General features: G+C 34.3%; 2 pseudogenes; one reads left to right on the forward strand and one right to left on the reverse strand.

Annotated features, from left to right (window-relative positions):
- The first annotated feature begins 2377 nt into the window (after positions 1-2377).
- On the forward strand, positions 2378-3313 carry LOC124975778 (olfactory receptor 4P4-like; annotated as a pseudogene).
- An 8117-nt stretch (positions 3314-11430) lies between these two features.
- On the reverse strand, positions 11431-12400 carry LOC124975776 (olfactory receptor 4P4-like; annotated as a pseudogene).
- Between the last annotated feature and the right edge of the window lie 4457 nt (positions 12401-16857).

Raw genomic sequence — 16857 nt, forward strand, 5'->3', positions numbered from 1 at the left:
AAGCAGTGTGGAGATTCCTCAGAAAGCTTGGAATGGAAACACCATTTGACCCAGCTATCCCACTCCTTGGCCTATACCCAAAGGACTTAAAATCAGCATACTACAGAGATACAGCCACATCAATGTTCATTGCTGCTCAATTCACCATAGCCAGATTGTGGAACCAACCTAGATGCCCTTCAGTTGATGAATGGATAAAGAAACTGTGGCATATTTATACAATGGAATATTACTCCGCAATGAAGAATGATAAAATTATGGCATTTGTAGGCAAATGGTCGAAATTGGAGAATATCATGCTAAGTGAGATAAGCCAATCTCAAAAAACTAAAGGACGAATGATCTCGCTGATAAGCGGATGAGGACATGTAAGGGGGGGGTGGGACGGGCTAGCATTAGGTTTAGGGTTAGGTTTAGAGTTGGGCTAAGGAGAGCGGTAAGAATGAAGGAAAGAAGGACTGTGTAGAGGGAAAAGAGGGGTGGGAGGGGTGGGAGGGGTGGGGGGTAGGGGAAAAATAAAATAAACATCATTACCCTTTGTAAACGTAAAAAAATAAAAAAATAAAAAAAATAAAAAAGAAAGTTTGAAAAATTAATATTTCCAAAATATTCTCAGGAAATCAGTGTTGGTGTGTTTGAATGCCTCCCTTGCAACTTTCTGCCTTTTATTTCAGAATTTCATAGAGGGGACAAATTGGCAGGTCAGTATCTGAAAGAGGAACGGTGTTTGATGAAACCTGCATCTAACCTACACTCACTCAGACCTGATGGTCTCCACTGGGATTGTGAAGAGCTCCCCCAACCAAGTTCTGGGTTTATTATACACTCTTTCAATTGTTCTATACAATTTTATCCTAAATGTTATTAGTGCTTTTGTAGCATATGATAATTGTGTTTCTACAAAATATTTTGGTCACCTTTATTGTTAATTGTACCTTATTCTAAGCACAATTTCAGTTAGGAAGAGTGCAGTTACAGAAGTGTTTAAGATGGCCATGCTTTTTTGCTCTATTCCATTCTCAGGCTTCCCTGTATTCTTTGATATTTATATTAAGGAAGAGCTGCTTGAATATTCACAACTGAATGATGTCTCAGTTTTCAAAATGCATTCTATCTTACCATAGGTTACATTCATCTGATCTGTTTGAGGTAAGTTTAAACATGTCACATTCTGATATACTAACAATATTTAAATGTGTAGTGAAAGCTGTGCCTTAAATATGAGATAATCTATAATGTTTATAACCAAATAACTACTCTTGCAGAACTTTTATTTAATACTCCCCCAAACAAAGGAATCATTTGCCTATATATTTAAAGATGTAAACAAGTAAAAAATGAAGAAAGAGAGAAAGGAGAAAGAAAAAAAGAGAAAGAATGAAAAAGAATGAATGAAAGAAACATAATTATGATTAATTTTAAGAAAGGACCTAAAATAAACCTGACGCTCAGTAGTCTTACAATTATTTACAAACACTATATCAATATTGAAGTTTACCTGATCACATTCATTAAATTCACATTGTGTTAACACTGTGCTATTTTCTGTTTATTTCTTTACTGGAGTATGTGTGTGCATCCCAACTTCATTTGCTGCTGAACTACAAACATAAAGAGGAAAATGTGTAGGAGCTGAAGAGCTATGGGTCATCACCCTTGCATGACACTTGGGTATTTCAAAACACTCCATGGATTCTTCATTGCATTCTGAAAAATGTAAAGTTTTCTTGGTGCAGATGAGAAAAACAAGGCTTGGAGAGCCTGATAGTTAACTGGAGGATCAAATTGGTCAGTTCATTTTTCATTCTTCCTGGTGTGTAGCCCTCTGCACTGTCACTGTACTTAGTTCCTATTCAGTGACTGCCTAATATCCCTTATTTCTTTATTTAATGGTTTTAATTTTCTCAAGAGCTTTCTTTAAGATCACCATTGGCAAGAAAATATTATTTAAGTATAACAATCCTTCTCAATTTTATTTTCTATTTCCCCTTTTGAACAGGAATGTCATATTATTTAAAAAATTTTCTTGCCTTACACTAATTCAGTTTTTATTTTATCTATGTGAATGACAATCATGTTTTCAATTTTCAAAATAAGTTTGAAATATTTGTAAATAACAAAAAGTAAAAATCAGTAAAATACACATTTCTGCTCTCCCCTTAAAAATTTACAAAAAAAGTTTACATGAAGAGACACATGAATAAAAAATAATATTTTTAGTGAATCAATACTAAAAATTTTGATTCTATGATGTCAAGTTAATTAGTGCATTTTGCAGTATGGTAATCAAGTTGTTCATTTTTCACTTAAATTTCTGGTTTCTTTATTTTCACAGATATTAAATTTATTTGTGCAATATACATACTCAACTTACTATATGGAAATCCAGAGAAATATCTCAGAATTCATTCTTCTGGGGCTTTCTGATGACAAGAATGTGCAAATATTTTGCTTCATCCTGTTTTTACTCTGCTTTGTTGCCCTGCTGGTAGGAAACTCTCTGATTCTCATTTCCATTCTATGCAGCCCTCTTTTCCACCAACCCATGTACTATTTCCTTAGCCAGTTATCATTTCTGGATATCTGCTATACTTCCAGTGTTACACCCAAATTGATTGGTGACCTGTGAGAGGGAAACAAAACCATTTCCTATGATTATTCTATGTTCCAGGTCTTTACCATGCACTTCTTTGGCAGCATTGATATCTTCATTATTACAACCATGGCCTTTGATCACTATGTTGCCATCTGCAGACCTCTCCACTACATGATGATCATGAACAGGACAAAATGCAACTTCCTAATTTTAGCGGCCTGGGTTGGTGGGGCTGCCCATTCTTTTCCTCAGTTATCTATGACAATGCACTTGCCTTTCTGTGGTCCAAACGAAATCAATCACTACTTTTGTGATATTTTTCCTTTGCTAAAAATTGCCTGTATTGATACCTATAGGACCAGTGTCCTTGTGCTTGTCAGTTCAGGAGTCATGACATTAGTTGTATTTGCTATTTTATTTCTTTCTTATGCCATAATTTTATTCACTTTAAGGAATCACTCAGCTGAAGGAAGACACAAAGCCCTATCTACCTGTGCATCTCATATCTCCGTGGTAGTCTTGTTTTTTGGGCCTGCAATCTTTTCCTACCTTAGGCCCCCTACTGCTTTCCCTGAGGATAAAGTACTTGCATTATTTTACACAATCATCGCTCCCATGTTCAATCCCTTGATATATACTTTGAGAAATACTGAGATGAAAAATGCAATGAGAAAAGTTTGGTCTCATATTCTGTTCTCAAAGGAAACATGTAGTTAAAGATTATCAACTGTTTACTTATAATAGAAAAAAGACTAGACGTCAATTAAGTAGCTAGAAACTCATAGCTCTTTAACAGAGTGAATGACAACAATAGGACATAGGCATTTAAAGTAATGAGTAATGAAATATTAATTGAACCTAAAAAAATTATTGAAATCTTGATTTTGTGAATTTTTGAAATTACATAGGTATACTTGTTTGCATAAGAAAACATTTGAGCCAAAGCAAGTAAGGTAGTGCTTGAGCAGTAAGTTATATTATAAATATGTTTTAAATGGCATTTTTCTTTAAAAAATATGGGCACTGGTTTTGGAACTTAAAATGACACATATTTTGTGGTGTGGTAATAGGAAATTGAAACATTATTAAAATACTATTTTTATGTTTAGGGTATTCACATAAACATCATATAGTGGTATTTAGAAATCAGTTTGACAACAATAAAAGCAGCACAGTAGAATTTGCTCTAACATAGATCCACAGGATCAAATATCCTGAATTTCCATTGAAAGAACAAGAATAACTAGTGGAAGGAAGGAGTCAATAATTGCAAATACTGAAAATACTGTTATGTGTATTGTACCTGTTGTCCCAAATGAATAGCATTTCCCATAAAACCTAAGGAACTTTTTTATAAAATGTGTTTTCCTGCTCATTCATGCCTAATAAGAAAACAAATGGCTAGAGATTGGGTCTAATCCAAAAAACTTTCCTGCTACTATCTAAGAAAAAAAAAGTAACAGACAAACATGCATTAGAAGGGTGCTGGGGATATAGCTCAGTTGGTAGAGTGCACAAGGCCCTGGGTTCAATCCTCAGCAACCCCCCAAATATGCATTAGAAACACAAAAATTAATTTTAAAATATGTAAATTATCTTGTGATTGCAGAATTCTATTTATAGTACCCTTTTTCATAGCTGTTCCAATCTAAAAGAATCAGATTTATTATTCATTATTTGACTGGACAAACTACCTCAAAAAAAAAAAATAAACTGCTAAATACAGGCAAAGGATTATTACTCAATGTTAATATACAGTGGGTCATCAAGACATAGAAAGACATGCAAGAAATTTTATGTGTATATTTCTAGTCAATGAAAACAATTTCAAAATGCTGTTCATGTTTAAAGTATATATAGGAAATCTCTGTACCTTCCACTGAATTTGGTTCTGAAAAATAAATACATTTGTTGAAACAACTTGATCCACAATAATAAGCAAATCTTCCAGTAAAAAAAAAAACTCCTGAGTGATTTTTCTAGAGACACCAGAAGTAAATTTCATCAAACTTGTTTCTGCATCAGAAAGTGCTTTTTTAGGAAAATAAGATGTTATTATGGAGAAGAACTGCATTATAGGAGCATATGAAAAAGGAAAATAATTGAGATCCTGAAGACTTTTAGAATATGGAAACACATTATAGGAATTTAAAACAATTCTGCTTGTATGGTAACATAAGGATAAAGAACAGAGAAAAAAGAAGGGAGATAAAATGATATGGAAGTCTTATAAAGGAATTTTATAAATTCTTAACACATTCGCTTCTAAATATGATAAAGTTTTCTGTTCTTAAAATCATAAAAAAGTTTGGAAAAGCATACATTTAAAATGAACTCCATTGTTACCAATTAGGATTTCATAGTGTATGAAAAAGAAAATTGCTCCTTCATGTTTAGGAGATTGAGTCACCAAAAACAATAACGACAAAAAAATTCACATGCTTTTTTTCTTGCAAAATATATTAAAATATTTTTAAGAACAAATCATAGTATTTTCTCCATTTTACATTATGTGATATTCTCACAAATTGAGAACATTCACTTATGTCATTAGCAATTATGCATTAATCATTCAAAAGGGATGTCTGAATGGTCAAAAATTTATGCTAAACTTCCATGTGCCTATCTGAGAAAGAAATCAATTTACCTCTCAGTTTCCATCAATGACTTTCTACTTATTCATTTTCTGCATTATGGAATTACTAATATTATAATTATTCTAGTCTCCCATGTCTTGTAAATCTTGTAAACTCTCTTACCTCTGTGTCTTGGTTCTCAATTCCCAATTGTCTTCTCTGGACCAGGCACTTGTCTTTTTCCAGCAGAACTGCTTCCTTTGCATCTATACAGGTCTCCTGATTTAGTCACTCCTACCTCAGAGCTAGGGTGAAATCCAGGGAAGATGCAGAGGCAGTGATATTTTCCTTTAGTACCAGGCACCTATCAGACTCTTTCATATCCATTGATATTTAATTCCACCTGCAACCTTAAAATCTTGTGGAATATCAGGAACAAAATTCCATTCATTCCAGAAAAAATTAGTTCTAGCAATAATCCATGCAATTTATTATCATTTACTTCTGAACATAAGGAGCCATGTAATCTTATTAACAGCATATGACTAAACAATATATTGAATACACACTCAAAGTTATTGAATTGAGATAATCTAATTGCTAAGTGTTTTAAAATTGTATCTGTTTATACTTTAAGTATCTATTTATTTTCTATTCTTTTACATAGTGCCCCATATCTCTGTCAAATATATTTAAAATGTTGACCCACGTTTTGCTCAGTACATAAGTAAAGACACAAAGCACTTAAGACCTATTTATGTATGCAAATGTGCAATCTTAGAAATCATATTCATTATCCTGTGATATTATCATAAGCTTAAGCATCTACCATCAGTAACTTGCTTTAAAGGAATCATTTCTCCAGCACATGGACACTTACATAGTATGGACAGAGTTGATGAGATCATCACACTGGAAGAAGAAAGAAGTATTGAATGGGCACAGAGGAAACATGGAAGGTGAAAACTGGCTGTGAGTGACACAGTTTTACTAATACAGGAACAAATCTTTTGTAGTGGGACATAAATAAAATGTTTAAATTAAAGGTATTGTGTTCCACCTGTCTTATTTATAATCATGGGACCATGAAATCATTACACCTATGTTCTTCTACACATTTATTATGTAGTTCAAAATTTTTGAGGGATGAAAACAAATACTACGTGTGAAAACAGAACATTTAGAACAAAATATTTGGAGATACACTTTGTTAACAGCACTTAGAAATCCAAGTTGTGGTTCCAGTGGCAGACTTTGATATTTAGAGAGTGGAGCCAGAAAAATGGGCAGAACAAACTGAAGTTTGTCAAGTGTCCTATTTCCTTCCAATGAAAAATGGTAGAAAAGACACAGCCTTGCTCTCAGTAAAGAAATTTCTACCTCAGCTTATAGTTGCCTTCAGAGACAAGCACCAACATTTGTACTTCCCTCTTCTCATAAATAGATATCCTCAAATATTGAGGGAACCAAAGACCTGTGCTTCTTTCACTATTACTATTAATAACAAACCTCCTCCTGCACTTGGTAGTGGACAGGTAATGTTGCAAAGTTTTTTTTTTTAATTTGAACATCAAAGTCAGAGGTTTGGATACAATTTCTTATTGACTAGCCTGATTAACTTCTCTGGAAAACACATGTAAGTTCTGTGAAATCCTAATAATGAAAGCAACTACTACAGCAACATATATGATACATAATCTAATCTAATCTAATCTAATCTAATTTATAGGTATGTATGTGTGTATATACTTAGAACATCATATGGATTATGTCCAGAGTCACATTGTAGACTATCATAAATTGATCTTTTGTGTTGGAAAGTTAACTTCCTGACAATCACAAAACACCAGTCACATCACATGTCCTCTGGACCACTTTCAATGAGATCATATGCTAATCACAGTGGCTTTAGTGAATGAGTTAGTGGAAACAAAGAGGAAGAATCTTAGAACCTGCACTACACACACATACACACTAAACAGTATATATACAAACACACTACACAGAATACATATATGTCCATATATAAAATGTATATGTGCACATACACACATAATATACAAAATATACATACAATATATATCTTGTACTTTCTGTGAGTGAGGGTAATGATTATTTCTATCCAATTTTGGTGTTGTGAACCCAGGTCAGTTTATGGCTCATTTTACAGTTATAACATCAGACTGTGATCTAAAAACAATAGAACTTATTCTGCTTATCACTCAGTTTTTCTTCTACATTCCTTCAAGTCTGTATATAATAAGGTTAGTAAGGAAATATGTGTATTAACATTGAGGTAATCAATTCTCCTCTAATACACACAAATCCATACTTCAAACTTAGTTGACTGTAGACAAGACTTGATGAAATCAATTTATAAAATATCTTATTTACTACAAAATAGTGTTTTCTTGAAAGATCATGGAAAGCTATGAGGTACATTATGGATTTAATGCAGTAATGAAACTCCATATGCAGATGATAACCCAAGCCTCTAGGGGTTTCTTGACTGGTTCATTTCTTAAGTAGCCAAAACAGGACCCTGTGCTCTCTGTGATTGTTGGATTATTTGAAATAATGATACAGTCACTTACAGTCACTGCAAGAGTTGTTTGAATCATCAATCCAAGATCCAGATCTCTTCTAAATTCTTGCTCTACTGTGTTTTTCATGAGGTTTTTGTCCTTATGTTTGCAAAATGACTATTGCAGGGTTGAGGACCACAGGAAAGAAGGAAGAAAAAGAAAAGGAAACAAAAGTTAATAAGGAAGTAAAAATTCCCCAAAATTCTATGACAAACTGCTGTTTAGGTTCCATTGACTTACAGGGTACCAGACAGCTACTAAGTCTAAGGGAGACTGGTGAATTGCCTGCACAAACAAACTCAGGGTTCTGATAGTAGTAAAAAATTGGTTGAAATTTGAATGAACTGCTAAGAACATCTATAGTAGTTTGCATAATATGAACCCTAAAAAAGGGCTTGCTTGCTTATAAAAGTGCATCATAAAATATTGGTGTGGGCATAAATATGAGTAATTTTCTGGTTATCATTATATTCTCAATGTTCTATAATAAATGTTACTTTTATTAAATAAAAAATGAATATAAATATGTCATATATGAGAATATGCTCTTATTTTAGGTAATATTGCATGTTTGGAATTTTTGTCAGTGTATTTATTTAACTATTTATACATTCATGAATATTTATTGACTATTTACAACATGCCAAACATTACTCTACAGAATAAAAACATCACTGATTCTTTGCCTTCATTGAGTTTGTTATTTTAATTGACAGAACTAAATAAGGTAACTATATAACACATAATATATTAGATACTTTAAATTCATGGTGAACAAGTGTTAATGTGAATGTGTTTGGAAGTTTTAATATTGGTTGAACAGAATAGAATTGTAAAGTTGACTTTGAGTAAAAAGCTCAGCAAATAAGTTGACGAGCCAAGAAAATATACCTGGAAGATCAAACCTCCAGAGCAAGCCACAAAGAGGACATTTAGGAAATTGAGCAGACCAAGGATGGTGGTCAGAATGCACAAGGGAGAAATTAGCAGGACCAGACAGTGGAGAGGCAAGGGGTGTCCAAACAATGTGCAGCATTCTGGGACTTAGACCTTGATGGGACTGAACTTGTTCAGTTTAAAACAAAAGGCAAAGAGACAAGCTCAGAAGGAAGCATGAATGGAAGGTATTACAATAATCAGTGAGCAGTGATGGATGTGTGAGTTGGAAGAAGTGATCTGAATGGAGCTACAAGAATTCTGGAGTCCTCTAACATGGGGAGTACTTCAAACCATGAGAGTGTATGCAGTTCCCAAAATTTAAAGGACACAGCACTCTGCAACATTCCATTATAGAGAATGTGATGAGATGATCAAGAGCCCAGAAAGGGAATTGAGAGAGGAAATACAGCCTGAAAATTAGGAGAGTATGGTGTGACCCCCATAATCAAGTGAAATGCCTTCATGAAATAGGAGGGATCATATTCATGAAAACCTTGATATATCAAGATGACAGCCAGTGATAGTCTTCATAAAAAGCAGCTTCAGTCACTGAGGAGAGGTAACAGTGGAGGGGAAGATTTCCCCTTAAAATAAACCTGAGATGACAGAAATTAGGAACCGTGAGAACAGAAGAGGAGAAATCAGAAGTGAGGAAAGAGGGACGGCAAAGAAGAGACAAAAGATATTTTGTCTCAGAGAAGTTTATTTTGCAAAATAGTAAATTTTAAAAGGAAAACATAATTATGACACTTATACAAATAAAATATATGAAAGAGGGTATTTAAGTCAGAGTTTCAGGTAGATATCAATAAGATATCATAGTTAGTTTAGAAGGAACACAAAATACCACACATTTTTAGCCTCATAAGAAATGCCAACATGAATTGAGACTGGCTAAAAGACCCACATACAACTGGTAAACACACACAGGGGAACAGTCACTTGCATTTCCCCGGAAATAGTCTGCACTGCTATGGACAGACTTGATTGACACTGCTGTTATATTCTATACATTAACATCTGTGTCCACAGAATTATTGATTACTCTCCACAAGTTCAGTGGGATATGAATAACTTCAATGGAAGAGCTCCTCAGGACATTTCCCAAACTGTGAAGACTCAGACCATTTGTCCTTCAGTTTTTAGGCAGCTATCACAATCCAGTAGAGAGAGGAAAACTGATGAACAGGTGTCCCTGTGAGGTGAAAAGGATGAACTTCAGTGTACAAACAGCTTAAAGATAGAAATTTCTGTTATTGATTGGGCTTACCACTTTTGCTCCATGTTTTTAAATAACACCTTTTAAAAATATTTATTCTAAGAATAAAAATAAGATAGAAATTTCTGTTTTAATTTTGAAATTTTATTTGTAATAATAAAGTTACAACTTCATAAAGAGAGGCAAAATGATTATTGTACATCAGAACGTGATCCTCCCCTTTTGAGCAGTGAAACTGGTCTTCGCCTTGTGTGCTGCTCGGGCCTATTCAGGAGTCTCAGGATTGTATGTGTTTTCCTTTTTATATGCTTCAACCATCTTAGCAACTCTTAACAAATGCCATTTTATTTAGTGTTCCTTCTGTTTTAACCTGAAAATAAATTCCTGGCAATTAATTAAATATTATTGAAATTTTGTAAGAACTTCTTTCCTCCACAATCCCAACCAACTTTGAGTAATCTCTTATATTAGATCAATTTGCTTCAGGTGACATTCAATTGTCACAAGCAAAACATTTTACTTTTACCATGACAAAAACAAAACCCAACAGTGCACCCATCTAGTTCAAGTGATATTTTCCAAGAGAAAACTTCTAATTTCACTTGTAACAGAAACCTAGTGAAAGCATATGAGTGTTCCTTAATTTTTTTTTCTTTTTCTTCATGCACATTCTCCTGGTTTTGCTGAGGAAAGCCATCATCTAGCTGTAACTTCTGACTATAGCAGCGCATGAGAAAATGAAATAAATTATGTGTACAAAGCAAGTTCTATATTATAGGCAGTACTTTAACACATCACATGCCAATCCTCCACAAGATGGAGGATTGTGTTATATAAGATCATGTTGACCACTATGTGCATGGTTAGTAATCAGATCTTCATCCGGAACCTGAGTGCTCAAACAATACACTGGTACCAATACATGGTACTAGAATTGGCCAGAAAGGTGCAATTGACTTAAATATGAGCAGAGTTAGGAGAGGAAGTGCCTTAGAACAAAACATGGAGTTTTCTTGGTGTCTTTTGAAAAAACTTTGGTCTTGGAAAACATGAGGATCTCAAGAATGCTGCTGGTTATAAGAGTAAAAGATGAGTGTTTGGGGATATATTGTTGTGTCCCAGATCTTTGAGAATATTCTCTGAGTGTGAGAGAGTGTAAGTATGAATGTGGGTTACTTTTAAATTACTTTTGGAGGCTGAAACTGGCTTCATTGAATACAGTCATCCATAATACTGGATGATAAGTATCATCAGTGTTCATTTGGGTTGCAAACTGCCTTCTCTACTCTGCTGCCAAATATCAACATTAATCACACAACCACCAAATGAAACAGAAGAGAGGCAATATGTACAAAAAACCCTGTAAAAAAAAGAGTACAGCAGAGATGAGTCCTATATACATCCAGAGAACAATAAACTTTTTCTGAAATAGAGACCTGCACATAAGCTTGCTAGGTAGAAGACAGATAGCCAAACTTTATGCATTTTAAAGGTTTCAAGGTAGCAATAACATCTTCAAGAAGCTGGGTGGTGAAATGCAGGGAAGTCTCTCAGTCTTTTTCCTTTACTTCTCATGATATGGCCCCATACTTTTTTTATGGCATTCTTCATCTCCATGTTTCTTAGTGTGTAAATCAGAGGATTGAGCATGGGGGCAATGATAATGTAAAAGAGGGTAAATACTTTGTCTTCTGGTAAAGTAGTTGCTGGTCGAATATAAATAAACAGTTATGGAGCAAAAAACAGGACAACCACAGTGATATGTGAACTGCAGGTAGAGATGGCTTTTGCAGCAATTCTCTGCAGAGTATGACCTGACAGTAGATAGGATCACAGCATAAGATATCAGCACAACCACAAAAATCACCATGCCCATCAGTCCAGAATTGGCAATGACAAAGAAACCAATCTTGCTTGTGTCAGTGCAGGTCAGTTTGAGCAAAGGATACACATCACAGAAGTAGTGATCTATTTCATTGGGGCCACAGTAGGGTAAGAAGACAGCCAGGAGAAACTGACCAAAGGAATGCAGGAATGCCCCAGCGCAGTAGGCAGCAATCATGGCATTACACTTCTGCCTGCTCATGATGACTGTGTAGTGCAGGGGCTTGCAGATGGCCACAAAGCTGTCATAGGCCATCCCCGTGAGGATGAAGATCTCGATGCCCCCAAAGAAGTGCATGGAAAAGAGCTGTGTCATGCATCCAGTATAGGAAATGGACTTCTTGGTCAATAGTGAGTCCATGATGAGCTTGGGGGTAACAGTGGAGGTGTAGCAAAGATCTGAGAGTGACAGGTAGCTCAGGAAGAAATACATGGGCTGGTTAATGAGCTGACTACAGCTGATGGAGATCATGACTAGCAGGTTTCCAGTCAAAATTGCAATGTAACAAAGTAAAAACAGGAAAAAGCAGAGAATGTCTATTTCCTTTTTCTGAGAAAGTCCTAAAAGAATAAATTCTGTGATGTTATTCTTATATTCCATGATCCAGAGCAGGTTGTGTTCACCTGTAATTAGATGAATCATGATTATTGGACTACATTTAAATATGTTGATAGATCATATGGCCCTCCAGATAGAAGCAGAGTATGCTGGAAATGATTTAAAATTGAAGAAAATGAAATTTCATTTTTATTTATGAAGAATTTCCTACATTGACTTTTCTCACTTTGTTGAAAATACTAATTATTACTAAATATCTTAGACAGCTGAGATGAAGAGTAGCATTGCAGAATAATGGAGAACATCTAACAGTTTTATCCCCATGTATTATGAAACAAAACTGGATATTAAATACCAATAGGATGGTAGCATTGACACTTTTAGTGGGAAAAAAATCAGATCAGAGATTTGCTCTCCTATTTGTTATTGAGGAAATATCTACAAAATGAAACATTGAGCTAAAATACTACAGAAATACAAATATTTGCATAATAATATGTGGGTAATATTTTAAGTAAGAAACTTCCTCTGTATATTCTATTTAAAAATATACATAGAAAATCAACAATTTGGGATATTTGGGATCATGAGGAATATGTACATGACTTCTCTTGTGTTTAATCTATAAATTTGTTTAAACTTCTAGATCTACTTAATTTATAAGCAAAGAACTGTTTTTCACATTCAACTAAAACCATCATGAGAGGAATATTATCTTCATTTTCAAAGCATATTAGAATAATAATGTATATTTTGCATTCAACTAGGTATTTGAAAACAATAATAGCAGTTTTACTTTGCATTTTAATCATACCTGATATCTTACCCCCTCACACAAAAATAAACTTATTTTAATTGGTGCACATAAGTGGTCCAGCTTTTCCTCATCAACCATCCTGACAGTGCTTACTCCTTTCAGCCCCAACATGACTTGTGTGGGAATCTTGGACTGGTTCTTACCTGCTCCTTCCATTATTTTTACCTCCTCCTTATAACTGTCACAAAGGAATGCAAGTTCAAGTGTGTTCATGTCTCTGTGGCTATAAAAAGGCTTAGGGTAAAGAACTTGCTTACTATTTGTAGAATTTCAAATGGGATCAATGGACTAAGGAAGAACTATTGAAAATCAATATGTTGATCATTCACTTAATCACACCAGTCACTCTCTAAGATCAGCTAAATGAGACAAATGATCAGCACTAATGCAATTACATTTTACTTTCAATACTATAACTCTTTTCCTTTTCAGTGAAGTTACCATTCAAATTTGTGTATATAAAGTGAAAAAAATCAATCCCTCCAGAATATGAAAGTCAGTATTAACTGTGAGAAAATTACCTTTTGGCAATCATTACTCAGAATAATCAGGAGAGGGGCTCTTATAGTGTTCAAGTGAGACATTTCAATCTATTAACTATTGCACGGTAGGCTTTTAAATTAATAACAAAAATATAAAATAATTTAGTTGGACTCTAATTTCTCCCCAAAGTTACATCCTTCTGATTTAGTAAAAATGACTGCAAGTTAAATTTTTCATTTCAGTGTAGTCTTTTTCTCATGTGTAATTTACTGCATGAGTTTGACCAATTCACTATTTTCACAGGTCTTTGACCTGACCTGCACACCAATATTCTGCCTGACCTAATGGTTGTATTTCTCCAATATTCTTTATCAAGTAACAGACAAAAGTGTGTTTTCAAACATAGAGCAAATATCATTAGGTTAATGTCTTTCCAGGCCCAAACTGGAAAACAGATAAGCAAAAAATTATCCCCACAACTAACTAAGGACTTTGATAATGCAGATTATTGTTTTTGATATTTCAGACAAAACACAAAACTATTTACAAGTGATAATCACATATATGTATTCAATCCAGTTTATTAGAAAGCAGAGAATGTTAAAAAGAGCTATCATTTAATATACTTTATCAATCTTATACAAACACCATATGTTGCATGAGTCCAAAACTTTAATCTGTGCTCCGCAATTACTTGGAAGTGTTGCATTCTCAATTTTCAGTTATTCTGTAGAAAACTAAGAAGGCATAGCAATTATATTCTAGAAGAATAATTTCACATTTTCAGACTTTTAAAATATATAATGTCATGTTATTATGAGCTATCCTTAAAAAACCTTGATTATTTGGGTAACAACACCAATCTTAATCTCATCTGACTGTGTTACTTCCTAACTCCCTGATTTAAAATATGCTTTGTACATTTTGTTTCAGTTAAATGATAAATAAATGTTAAGTGTTAAAGTAGATCTTTAATAAAGAAAATGTGGTATAAGTGCATAATGGAGTTTTACTAAGTTACAAAGAAAAATGAAATTATGGCATTGCTAGTGAATAGATGAAACAGGAGACCATCATGCTAAGTGAAATGAGTCAGACTCAGAAAGTCAAGGGTTGGCTGTTTTCTCTCATATGGAGAAGTGCGAGAAAAGTAAGGGGGAGGAAAATCAGGGAAGCACCATGAAAATGGAAGAGACATCAGTGGAATGGAGAGCAGAGTTGAGGGGCAAGGGGAGGGACAGTAAAGAGGAGGAACATGGAATGAGGTGGACCAAACTGTGCAGTGTGCATATAGGATTGTCCTATAAAGTAACAATTCATAAAAAGGATAAATAGATGAAGTTAAGGCCAGGAGAGGAGGAGGAATGGGAGGGGGAAGGGAAGACAGGAGGGAGGTACTGGCGACTGAAATGGAACAAGTTATATTCCATGCATGAGTGATTATGTCAAAATGAACGTCAGTATTATGTGTAATTCTAATGTGCTTATTTAAAAAAAAATGCAATAGGAATTAATTTTTTTTAAAGTAAGCCTTTAAGGATGTCCTTGAGCCTCACCTTGCCTGTTATTCTGACATGTATGAGGAGGGGTCCAGCAACTGGCACCATGGTTGTTACCTTTACTCCCAATGCATCAGAATAAATTTACAGCTATGACCGCATGTTGTTTCCCTATTTATCACTAATGCTAAAGTCTTCTCATCCTACACACAAGACAAAGAGACCTTTCTCCAGAAGTAGCCAACTCCTAGGCTCTGCCTGCCTTTGGATCTTCCTACCACACTACCTAAAACTCCCCAAGCAATATTGCTTTTGTGCTGTCCAAGTTCTTGGAAATCGACATAGCGTCAATGGTTTAAATCTAAGCGTCTTTCCTTGGCTTTTCTTATGACTCTCCTATAGTGGGACTGTACATTTTGCCATTTCTAACCAGGACACATTTAATCTTACCAACTCTCCTACAATTTCCAAATATTTCGCTGACGATGGCACACTCCATGATATAACATATACCTGAAAACTCTATGTTCCTTGGTACTTAAGACTGACTTCTTTACTTTATATTTTTCCTTTTTTTTGCTTACCAGATACTATAGCTTAATTCTTTAAGGGAATCATAACTTGGTCAGTGTCAGGTTTATTGCCTTAACATTTAACCATAGGCATAAGAGAAAAAAATAAAACAAGATCTCATGACTTTCATTTCTGTGTTGAATCTTGATTTAAAACAATTTCCGAAAAATTACACAAACTTTCTGAAGCTCACATTTTTGTCTATTAAGTAACAAAAACAAAAATAGCTTATCAGTTTGCATAAACTGTAATAAATTAATCATTACATATTTGGGGCAAATACTATGCTAAGTGAACAAAACCTGAAATCACTGAGGTTTCACTGAAATTTTCATGTAGTACAATCCTTATCTGGTCTCCCAAAATAAGATTGTAAATACACAATTGTCAGATATTGCAGAAGCATTTAATCAGTTAAGATATATTGTAAGATTTAAAATTTAATCAGTTACATAGCCTCTGTCAACATTTTGCTTTAAAATATTAATTTCTGTTTATTTTATACAGTCCTCACAATATTTTGATCTTCTAATTAATCAATATATATTTGTCAGACTAATGAAAAAATTATTTTTAAGCAATTGAAAAAATGAAATCTAAGCCTAATTTTAATGTATAGTACAATCTGTTTAAGTCTTTTGTGAAGTACTGAGCAGTTATAAATGCATACTACACAGAACATTTGTATTTGAAGTTCCTAAAGAATGGCAGACATTCAGAGATTATCTTTTAAAATGGTCCTGATTTCTAACAGTAATTCCTATGTGTTAGCAAAAGGGCCACTCGAAACTGACACTGCAACCTTCTGTCTTTCCCAGTCTTTTGACTTGGGGTGGCAGCCACACTCTGGAATGTAGTCTCACATGTTGAAACCCAGGTGACTCCCTGAAGCCCTACCGGCTTGCTTTCTTGGTGGTGCCCAAATGTGCAGAAAAGAGCTGAGGGCACCAGATTTTTCACTCCATCACCCATCCTGGAGGAATATTCATGCCATCTTCTCTATTTTCCTATTTTGACAGCTCAGGTTTAGCTGAATTGCAACAGAAAAAGTGGTGTTCATATGTATATTCAAATAGGAAATGCCTACAGCAAATATGACACATTCAGAAGACTGATATATTCTTCAT

The sequence above is a fragment of the Sciurus carolinensis genome, unplaced genomic scaffold, assembly GCF_902686445.1.
Source record: "Sciurus carolinensis unplaced genomic scaffold, mSciCar1.2, whole genome shotgun sequence".
Classification (NCBI taxonomy): domain Eukaryota; kingdom Metazoa; phylum Chordata; class Mammalia; order Rodentia; family Sciuridae; genus Sciurus; species Sciurus carolinensis.